General features: G+C 47.8%; 1 non-coding gene across 1 annotated transcript; it reads left to right on the top strand.

The window, feature by feature from the left end:
• The first annotated feature begins 2,974 nt into the window (after positions 1-2,974).
• On the top strand, positions 2,975-3,092 carry LOC124559194. Its single transcript, XR_006968865.1, has one exon. It is a non-coding gene; the product is annotated as a 5S ribosomal RNA (ribosomal RNA).
• The last annotated feature ends 9,023 nt before the right edge of the window (positions 3,093-12,115 follow it).

Genomic DNA, 12,115 nt, shown 5'->3' with positions numbered 1-12,115 from the left:
TACAAATGGAGGACAGAAGTGTAGACTGTACCACGTCGTCTCTACTGAAAGAACACAGACCCGATTCCGGGGAAGCGCCGGTAGATGTCAGTAGAATACCCTACAAGATGCGCTACTTGAAGCAGATAGTAATGGACAGTAGCTACATCTCATCCACGCTAGCAGTGAAAGAGATGAGAACTGCAGCGAAAATCTACCGTGCACTGAGAGGCAAACAAGGAAGAAGCAGAACAGAGACGAATCTTCCAGACCACGACTGGCCACAAGTCTGGAAGAATCTCTCTGAGAAAGCCATACCTCCGGAAGCTAGAGACACGTGGTACAAAGTCGTACACAACAAGATACCCACGAACGAGCGGCTAGCGCGCATCGGCATGCGCGAGTCGCCGCACTGCGAAGCGTGCAACGAGATCGACACCGTGGAACACCGCTTCACATGTCCGACAAGTCAGGCGATATGGGAGACGTGCAGGAAAATGGTGGCACTCATGAACAGGGCGGACCACCGAACTATAGAAGCCACAGCCCTCACCATCCCGGCTGCAAATTGTTTTCCACGTCCCAAACGCGTCGCGACCATGTGGACGTTCGCGATGACAGCGCACGCCATAATCGCGAAAAAACAAACGGACGGAGTGCAGTTCCTCACCGATCTCTGGGAGGAACACAAGCGAGCCAAGCGGAAAAACAACTACAGGCAGACGTTCCAGAACTACCTACAGATAGCGCTGGACGCCGCCTTCAAGGACGCCCTCCGTCCCCACACGCCATGACCGCCGCCGCCGCCGCCGCCGCCGACGCCGGCGCCGCCGACGCCGCCGCCACCGCCGACGCCGCCGACGCCGCCGACGCCGCCGACGCCGCCGCCGCCACACCACGCCCCCCCCATAGTCCTCCGCGCCTCCGTCGTCACCGACGCAGAGACCCTCCAACGCCCCCAAAGTGTTGTGTGTTGAATGTGAGTTCGGTGTAAAATTTGTGCAGTGCAACAACAGTGTCCGCAGTGCTACGGCTACACATATAGGGCATATTCAGGCAGCGTTCTTAAAAATGTGCGAAACATCACTACGCCAAAGATGACTATGTGAGTAGAATAACAAAAGAAACATCTATATTCAATCCCTATTTAATCATGTTAAGCTTATCTAGAATATAGTTGTCCACTTATAGAAATATTCCTTAATTATGTTTCAAATGTGTTCCATATCGCCCTCTCTCTCTCTCTCTCTCTCTCTCTCTCTCTCTCTCTCTCTCTCTCTCTCTCTCTCTCTCTGTCTCTCTATTTCTCTCTCTCTCTCCCTCTCTCGCTCTCTTCCCCTCAACCACCATCTCGTGGACACCTCGCTATATATATATAATATTCATTCATACATATTTGTCATTGTCCTTTGTCTCTTAAATGTAAGCCTTAGCCAATAAGACATCTCTAATAATAGTTACAAGCCACATAATGGCACCAGACCAAAACTCGACCTAAAGTAAAGAACTTAGAAGTGTTTGAATCAATAACCCATAAAATTTAACAAAAACCGCAAACAAAACTGAAAAATGAAATATTCTTGCTCCACTGACCTACAAATCAGTGCAACAGTGTAAATCAACCTGCAAATGCACAAAATATAATGAAACAGACAATTGCAACAAAGTTACATATCAGTAAAGAAAAGAAAAAGACTCGATAACTAACTGAAATTGAAATTGAAAATACCTTGGAATCTCATGACTGTATTTGTTATTTTGTAAATAAAAGTTTATTACGTTTAAAAAAAAAAAAAAAAAAAAGGTGCTGTTGGCTCTATCTCATTTTTTCATTTTTACGTCGCTGCACCTGCCAGCCCTCTTTTCATACTAACTTTCAGGTGTTGACAAAGATGCTTCCACAAGCATTTTAAACCACTGTATCAAACGTAAGATACGAAATTGCAGTAATGGACTCAGTTTGAGCAAGAATGCGCGAAAGAAGATTGCTAGAACGCCTCGGAAATAACAACACACTACGAATCGACAGATGAGTTTTGAAATACGTCAGCGCCTACTGCTTTGTAGCAGTGCTAAATTCCACAAAGTAAATAAACAAAAACAAGCAAGCAAGCAAGCAAACAAACAAAAAAATAAGTAAATAAAATCTTCCGTTCTCGTCCGATCACCGAAGTGAAGCAACAACGTTAGGACTCAGTTGGGTGAGCGCCTGGGAACTCTGGCTGTGTTCGTTTTTCGCTTTTTAGTCGCTACTCCTGCCAGCCCTCTTTCCATACCACCTTTCTGTTGTGACAAAGAGACTTCCCTAAGCATTTTAAACGGCCGTAAGAAACGAAACTGCAGCAACTAACTCAGTTTGAAGGAGAATGTGCTAACCAAGTTTGCCAGGAAGTCTTTGAAAACGACAAAACAGTACGAATCGGGCGGTATGCTCCGAAATACGATAGCGCCTATCGTTCTGCAGCGGCGTACAGCTCCAAATTCGATTTGTAATCATAAATTGATTCATTTGTCCTCCCGCAGACGTTTCTCGCGCTTGTGCTGTCAAATGGACCGCGACCCGAGCGGCAGCGAGCGGCAGTCGAGCAAAGTCGGGACAAGTCGGGACGGAAGGGGAGGCAGGCGAGAATGCACCGCGCAAATTACGCAAATATCTGGAAGCGCGGCGCGTGTCAGGCAGGTGAGAAAGCTTCCGTCGGTCCAGCAGGACACCGCGCGCAAGCCCGCGCCGGATAACAGGAACAAGGTGCGTCGCCAGCCAGTGTCGGAGGCCGCACGCACCAAACGAATGACAGGCGGTGCATCCAGCAGCTGTGTTGTGCGCCTCACCTTGGTTCGGCAGTCGCCTATGAGACGCCGAGGCGAGCGCGCACTCCGCGCCACCTTCGAGGTGGAAAGACATGCTTTGCGTCAAATGTGCCACGGAAAGCGGCGATTGCGTGTGTTGGGAGAAGAGGCGAACGCTTCTTCTGTGGCGCGGCTACAGTATAAGGACGCCAACGGCCATACCATGTTGAATACACCGGTTCTCGTCCGATCACCGAAGTTAAGCAACATCGGGCCCGGTTAGTACTTGGATGGGTGACCGCCTGTGAACACGTGTGCCGCTCGCTATTGTGCGTCGCAGGTAGCAGAGGATTTTCCCGGCCGTCCCGCCGTCGCCGGCCGGCCACGAGACCGTCCCCGCGCCGCGCCCGCTGCCCGAGGTGGACAGCGTGCCGCCCCGTCGCTGCTTTGGCGAGTATAAGTTCTTTATTTTATTGACCGGTTATTTTTGGAAAACATGGCATCGACGACAAACAGGAGGGACACTATTCAGTGTACTTTCGATAAGAATGGTGAAAGACCGAACGCGTTTGAAATTCACAATTGGATCATTGACGATGTGAAAGTACCAGTAGAGGAAATCGAGGGACTACAATTGGACTTTATTTTGAACACACTGTTTGTAAAAATCGGAAACGCCGCGGAAATTGATAGAGTAGTAAATCTAAACAGGGGCATCTGGAAGTTCAAACATAGGGACGGAACCACAAGTGACGTCACGATCCAGCATTCTGGTTACGGAATCAGGAATATAAAAATATACAATCTGCCTTTCGAAGTCCCTGACGAGGAAATTGTAAAAACCTGCAGACTATACGGAAACGTTTTCGGGATATCTAGAGACAAGTGGTCGAGTGCATACCGCATTCAGGTAGACTCGGGTGTGCGCACCGTAAAAATGGACCTAAGGAAACACATTCCGTCGTTCATCAACGTATGCGGGCACAGAGGCTTCGTCTCGTACACAGGCCAACCTCAGACGTGCTCCATTTGTCATGCGACGGATCACATGAGGAACGACTGCCCACGAAAACGGCCGGTACAGCTTCCTAGAGAGAATACGTACGCAGGCGCGATGATGAATCTCGACGCAGATTTTCCGTCGCTGAGAATAGCGGACGCTGCCTCGCAGCCACAGGAAGAGGACAGTAACGACAACGAGCCTGCCGCCGCGGGCCCCGCCGCCGCTACAGCCGAGCAGGACACAATGGTGGAGGAGGAGGAGGAGGCCACAGAACCCGCGCCCCAGCCCGCTGCCCCGGCTACCCCCGGCCCCGAGCCGGCCGCCGGGCCAGCACCCGGAAGCGCCGACAAAAGGAAGATTAGCGACGGCAGCTCGGACGAGGCCGAACAGCAAGTACAGCCCAAGACGGCGCGTACACAGAAAACGCTGGCGAAGCAAGCGAGAAAGGAAAAAAAAACCAGAACGAGAAATAGAAATGATTGAAACTGAAAAAGCAGAAAATGAAAGTGGTACTCCAGCCACACACGAACAGGCACGCGAGCAGAAGATAAGAGAAAACGTGAACCAACTTAAAAAGATACTGAAATTAAACCAAGAAGATGACGTCGCCGCAACCACCTCCAAGAAGAGGAGCGGAGAAAAAGCCAAGGGGAAACAGCGGAACACAGAAGAAGACACAGAAACGACAAACAAAACGGCAAACAAAACAGGAACCAAAAAGGAAAGGAAAAGGCAAAATTCCAGTTCCTCACAGGAGAGGAGGCAAAGCGGGCCAGACCGGCCACAGCTGCAGCACACGGACTCTGACGACAGCTCTGACGGACAATAGAAATGGCTAGGCTGGCAAAACACTCATACCAGATAATCACTTGCAACGTAAATAAAATGACTACAGCAGTAAAGATAGACGCCCTCGCACAGTTCTTAAGACACAGAGCCGCAGACGTAGCGCTTTTGCAAGAAGTGGCATCGACGGCGATAGAACGGATACCGGGGTTCGACATCTACACAAACATAGACCCAGAATCGAGGTGCGGCACCGCGATAATGGTCAGACATGGAATAGAAACTGACGAACCCAAGATGTTATCAAACGGCCGATGAATTGCGATCCAAATAGAGGGCACGTTAGTTGTGAACGTATATGCACCGTCAGGCACAAACAACAAGAGAGCCAGGAGCAACTTCTTTAATGAAGAAATATGTGAACTTATCCTACACAACAACAACAATATCATAATTGGTGGCGACTTCAATTGTGTGACCGCTCAAGAGGACCAGATCACAGTGGCAAACGTGTGCTCCGAATTAGAAGAACTTGTTAAACGTTTAAAACTGGAGGATTCGTGGAGAGTGAAAAATCCCGCACTCACAGAGTTCACATACTTCTACAGAAACGGAAGAAGCAGACTTGATAGAATTTACGTAAGCAGAGATTTGGCAGACAAAATATCGCGAGTGGAGGTCTGTCCAGTCATGTTTTCCGACCACTCCTGCTACGAGTGCAGCATCCGTTTGGAAACAGAGAAGACGGCGGCGGGAAGAAGCTCCTGGAAGATTAACACCGACCACCTGCAAGACGTCGCTCTGAGAAAGGAGATAGCAGCCACGTGGCAGGAATGCTTGGCGAAGAGAGCAGAGCACAGCACCACAATAGACTGGTGGATTACGCGCACGAAACCAGCGCTGAGAAGACTGCTAATTCGGTTCTGCGCCGAAAAAGCGTTCTGGAGGAGGAACACTGCCGACTTTTATCAACAGTGCCTGAAAGATGCCCTAAATGCGCCGTTAGACGACCAATCTTTCTTGCCTAGGGTGAGGAGGATCAAAGCAAAAATGCTAATGATCAAAAAACAGCAACTGAGGGGAGTAATCACAAGAAGTAAAACGTACGGCGAAGTGGAGGACGAGCCCGCTACCCTGCACCACATCAACAGGGAGAGGGAAAGGGCGGCGAGCAAGACCATTAAAGAACTGTGCGACGGCGAAGGGCGATCACTCAAAACAAAACCAGAAGTTAAAAGACACATAGAGACGTACTTCGAACAACTCTTCCAAAAAGAAGAAATAAAACAACGAGCAGTAACAAAAATCCTGCAAAACACAACACGGATGCTAACGGAGGCAGACAGAACAAAACTGACGGAGACCTTCGACGAAGATGAAGTCAGAGCAGTCCTCAAGAGCAGTGCCAAAGGAAGATCACCGGGCACAGACGGCATCCCGACCGAGTTTTACATCGAGTACTGGGACATAATCGGAGGGAAAGTGACGGAGATGGTAAATGAGATCTTAGGCGGAGCAGAGACACCAGCCAAGCTCACGGATGGCACCTTCATACTCATACCGAAACAGAAAAAAGCCCGAAGAATAGAAGACTACCGTCCCGTCACGCTCCTGAATGCCGATTATAAATTAATAGCCAAGTGCCTCGCAAGCAACTTGAAGACTGCAATGACCAAAACAATAAGCCCGTGGCAGACATACGCAGTGCCAGGTAGAAGTATATTTAACGCTACCTCCACCTATAGAGACGTGATAGCACATGCAGCTACCAACAGGAATACAGCAGCAATAATATCCGTAGACTTCAACAAGGCTTTCGATAGGATCGATCACAGCTACTTAATGAAGACGTTAAGAAGACTAGGATTCGGACCAAAATTCAACAGCATCGTCGAAAAACTACTAAAGAATGGCAAATCCAGAATAACCATAAATGGCTGGACAACAAAATACATAGAGCTTAACAGGTCAGTGAGGCAAGGCTGCCCCCTGTCAATGGCCCTTTTTGCAGTAGCACTAGACCCGCTATTGAAGAAGATCGCAAATAGCATAGCAGGCTACACGGTGGAAGACAAAACAGTGGCTTGCGTAGCCTACGCAGATGACACGGGAATCTTCATCCAACAACGTGAAGAAATAAAAACGGTGGAAGAAATACTGCACACTTCTGAAGAAGCGTCAGGTGCAAAAATAAACAAAAAGAAAACAGTGCTACTGCCAATTGGGAATAAGCAGATAAATGCAGCGAGTCAGTGGTATGAAGTAGTCGAGAACCACAAAGTACTCGGCATCTTCATGCAGCCTTGTCCACAAAAAATGGCAACATACAACTGGAGGAACGCACTACATGTAATACGAGGCCTCACGAGAGTGCATTCAAACAGGCAACTAACCCTGCATCAAAGAATAGACCTCATAAACACAACGATCCTATCGAAAGCCTACTACCTGGCACAGATCCTGACCTTACCCAAAGAAATAGCTAGGGCAATCACGGGAGCCGTATACTACCTCCTGTGGCGAAGAGAAATCTTCAAAGTGGCGCAGGAAACATGCTCGCTACCGATAGAGGAAGGAGGACTCGGTCTTGTGGAAGTAAGAACGAAATGTGCGGCGCTTCTACTAAAATGGACGCTGCAAATCAAGGAGAAGAACCCAGAAAGCATCACAGCAGCACTGATAAGAAGAATGAAACCTGCATCTGAAGAACCGCCAATAAACACGAGCCACATCCCGTATAAGACTTGCCACGTAAGACAATACTACATAGACAAGAGCTGTGCATTGACAACCGTGGCAAATCCCAGTCACAGGACAGCGAGGAAAATATACAGGGCGCTGAGGGGAAGGCCTGCCAGAAACAAAATAGAAAACAAGTTCCCAATCACAACTGGCCACAGATATGGAAAAACATCACGGAAACCACGCTACCACAGCACGTGAAGGCGAGCTGGTACCGAATAGTAAACAGGACGGTACCAACAAACGAAAAATTAGCCCGGATCAAACTGAGAGATTCAGATAAATGTGAAGCATGCAACTGTGTCGACACACTAGAGCACCGCTTCACATGTAAAAACGGGGTCAGCATATGGGAAACGTGCCAGAGAATGGTGGCAAAAATAAATAGAACGGACCAGCGAGCTATAACACCTACAGTCATCACTGCGCCCGACATCAAACCATTTCCCAGGCCGAAAAGGCTGGCAACCCTGTGGATCCTCGGCGTGACAGGCCACGCCATCGTGACGAAGCGGCAGACGGACCACGTCGACTTCCTGATGGACCTCTGGGAGGAACACAAGGAAGCGCAGCAGCACAGGCGGTACGACGAGAACTTCCAGAACTTCCTCCGGATACCCCTGCAGGCAGCCATCGACGACGTCTTCCCCGGCGGCACGTGAACACCAGCGAGCCTCCCCACAGCACCACAGCAACCTCCACAGTGCAGTGCAGTGAGAAAAGTGAAATAGTACAAATCCAAAAAGGCAGTGAAAGTAGAAGTGCGCCAAAGTGTTTTAAGAAATGCAGCAAAAAGAAAAAGAAAGTGTTTTTATCTGTGTGAACACCCTAGGGTGTAGTGTTTCAGTGCTACAACCTCCAAATCACCACCGGAATAACAGGTAGATATAAAAGTGTTCTTTTTCCCTTCCTAAGTGCCACAAAGTCATAAGATGTACTAATAAACCTTTGCACTCATCTCTACTTTCACCTTCGACCTTCAACTGTCAGATCTGTCCTTCCATGTAAATAATGTGTGATGCATGCTTAAAAGCCGAACTAAAACCGGACCTCCTTTGTTTCTATCATCCTTTCATGCCTTAAATGCAATATGTAATTTAAATGTATATAACTTAATGTAATCACTATCTAAATAACTATGCTCATTTATGTTTTGTTTGTATGCACATTGCAAGTGAATAACTCTGTGACATCAGAGAAATGCCAATCATGTCATTGTTTGCCACAACAAACTTGGACATAACCATATTGCAATGAAAATGGACTACGCTCACTAACGAATATAGGAAAAACTTATCGAAGTGCTTAAAAACGAAAAGAATGAAAGGAAAATTAGAGAATGGACAGCATGTCTTACAAAATAAATAAGAGTAACAAATACCATAAATAGATGAACAAAATTAATATGAAAACGTGTAATTCACAACCATAGAGATAATTTATTTGTTGTTTCTTACTTTTTTTTCTGAAATAAATATTTTGGTCAAAAAAAAAAAGTGCTGTTGGCTCTATCTTATTTTTTCATTTTTACGTCGCTGCACCTGCCAGCCCTCTTTTCATACTAACTTTCAGGTGTTGACAAAGATGCTACCACAAGCATTTTAAACTACTGTATCAAACGTAAGGTACGAAATTACAGTAATGAACTCAGTTTGAGCAAGAATGCGCGAAAGAAGATTGCTAGAACGCCTCGGAAATAACAACACACTACGAATCGACAGATGAGTTTTGAAATACGTCAGGGCCTACTGCTTTGTAGCAGTGCTAAATTCCACAAAGTAAATAAACAAAAACAAGCAAGCAAGCAAACAAACAAACAAAAAAAATAAGTAAATAAAATCTTCCGTTCTCGTCCGATCACCGAAGTGAAGCAACAACGTTAGGACTCAGTTGGGTGAGCGCCTGGGAACTCTGGCTGTGTTCATTTTTCGCTTTTTAGTCGCTACTCCTGCCAGCCCTCTTTCCATACCACCTTTCTGTTGTGACAAAGAGACTTCCTTAAGCATTTTAAACGGCCGTAAGAAACGAAACTGCAGTAACTAACTCAGTTTGAAGGAGAATGTGCTAACCAAGTTTGCCAGGAAGTCTTTGAAAACGACAAAACAGTACGAATCGGGCGGTATGCTCCGAAATACGATAGCGCCTATCGTTCTGCAGCGGCGTACAGCTCCAAATTCGATTTGTAATCATAAATTGATTCATTTGTCCTCCCGCAGACGTTTCTCGCGCTTGTGCTGTCATATGGACCGCGACCCGAGCGGCAGCGAGCGGCAGTCGAGCAAAGTCGGGACGGAAGGGGGGGGCAGGCGAGAATGCACCGCGCAAATTACGCAAGTATCTGGAAGCGCGGCGCGTGTCAGGCAGGTGAGAAAGCTTCCGTCGGTCCAGCAGGACACCGCCACACCGCGCGCAGTCCCCCTGCCGCCCGGCCGCGCGCAAGCCCTGCGCCGGATAACAGGAACAAGGTGCGTCGCCAGCCAGTGTCGGAGGCCGCACGCACCAAACGAATGACAGGCGGTGCATCCAGCAGCTGTGTTGTGCGTCTCACCTTCGTTCGGCAGTCGCCTATGAGACGCCGAGGCGAGCGCGCACTCCGCGCCACCTTCGAGGTGGAGAGACATGCTTTGCGTCAAATGTGCCACGGAAAGCGGCGATTGCGTGTGTTGGGAGAAGAGGCGAACGATTCTTCTGTGGCGCGGCTACAGTATAAGGTGCACGGCTAGCGGCCGCTCTGTTGGCATCGCCGCGTTGCGTTCCGCTGTCGAGTTTCTCATTTTCGCGCGTTTTTTGCGTAGTTGTTAAGTAACGGTTTGAAAATGGAAAACGTAAACAGATCGAACACATTGAACGTTATTTTCGACAAGGAAGCTGTACGCCCTACGGCATACGAGGCTCACGACTGGATTATTGACGAACTTTGTCTTACCGACACCGAAACGTACGGAGTCCAGTGGGACTTTATTACCGGAACCCTGCTTATGAAATTCAATGATCCGGAAATGTGCGAAAAAATCGTAAATGAAAACGGTGGAAAACGCAGGTTTAAATATCGTGACGGAAGCGTTTGCGACGTGACCGTGTGCCACGCGGGTTACGGTATTCGTCAAGTTCGTATTTTCAATCTTCCCTTTGAAATACCTACGCAAATGATTGCTCGTGGTCTCATGCCGTATGGGAATGTGCTTTCAGTGACGAATGAGAAATGGGGTAGTGGTTTCCGCCTACAAGTCTACAACGGAGTAAGAAGTGTTCTTATTGAACTGAAACAGCACATCCCGTTCTTTCTAGTCATAGGCGGTTACAAGGCCTTTATATCGTACAATGGACAGCCACAGACGTGCTCGTACTGCAATGCAACCGATCATTTTCGACAAAATTGTCCGAACAGACGTCGCCCTGTGCAGCTCCCGCTCGGCGGTGAGAGCGCACAAACGCAGAAAAATTCGTATGCGTCTGTAGCGTTGGGTGTTGCTCCGATTCGACCCTCGTCACTCCCTGTGACAGAGGCTGCGTGCGAATCGGCTGCGACCCCGGCGAACACGGACAATGTCATGGACATAACAGAAATTGATGAAAAAGCCGTCATTCCAGAAAATTCTCTCGGCAATAATGCGACAAACGTCACGGTTGTGGCTGACGTTCACCCACAGCCGCCAAAAAGTGACGATACTGAATCAGATATTTTTCCGACCAACACGCAAAATTCTGAGAGTGGACGCAGCCCTGCTGCTGTCCCCTCAGAAAAGCGTGTTTCACGTAAAGACCCCAGTCCATCCCCGAGCAGGAGATCGGTGAGCCATTCACCGAATAAATCTTCGAAAAGAAAACATCGACGCGGCCGTGGAAACGAAATTTCGGATGTAAGTTATAAATCCGATCAACAATGCCCTGTAACAGTCGTCCCTGTTGCGTCGCATGAAACAGAAGCAGATCGCCGGCGCGAGGCAACTGTTCTACATCTAAGGGAATTTCTAAATAAGCAAGAGAAAGAAATCAGCGTACAACCGCTCGCAACTGAGGCTGTATTATCAGCGCCAATTAAAAGGAAAGCAGACGATATGCACGAGTGTCGTGCTCGGCACACAGCCCACGTCCCGACGGACGACATTCGTGCCGTCCATGCCATGCAAATCGATTCGCCACATATGCACGTACCGATGGAAACCAACAATGATCCCCCCCCCTCCCCCCCCCCCCCCCCCCAGATCAACAACGCAGTACTGTTTGGTCCGAAGGTGTTTGAGTATAAACTCGGCTGAAAATTAGTTGCAATACTCCTCACATACAAAACAAACCATTCGCAGAATGAATTTATCTCCATTTATATCCTGTCTCACGTAGCTAATGTTTCTCTGTTTCTTTCCCCACTTCCAATGCCGGTCTGTTATACGCAAATAAAAGATTTATCTATTCTTACCTTAAATATAAACGGGATTTCTGCAGTTCACAAAATTTTATCCCTAGTCGATTTTGTACATTACAGTCGTTTTGACGTAATATTCCTTCAGGAAGTTACCGCAAACATCCTCAATAACATAAATGGATATGATGTTATTTATAACATTAACAATAATATAAAATGCGGTACCGCGATTTTATACAAAAATTCCCTAGAGCCAGACAATGTCCAAACGTTGCCAAGCGGACGCGCAATTGCGTGCAATATACAAAGCATGAGATTTATCAATATTTACGCCCCCTCAGGGACAGATAATAGACGAATGCGCGCAGCATTTTTCAATCACGAGATAGTTCCCTTGTTTGACACCACACGTCCAATAATTCTCGGTGGCGATTTTAACTGTGTAACAGACTCAC

Source organism: Schistocerca americana, chromosome 1 (assembly GCF_021461395.2).
Source record: "Schistocerca americana isolate TAMUIC-IGC-003095 chromosome 1, iqSchAmer2.1, whole genome shotgun sequence".
NCBI classification, from domain to species: domain Eukaryota; kingdom Metazoa; phylum Arthropoda; class Insecta; order Orthoptera; family Acrididae; genus Schistocerca; species Schistocerca americana.
This window is presented reverse-complemented; position numbering and strand designations above follow the sequence as displayed.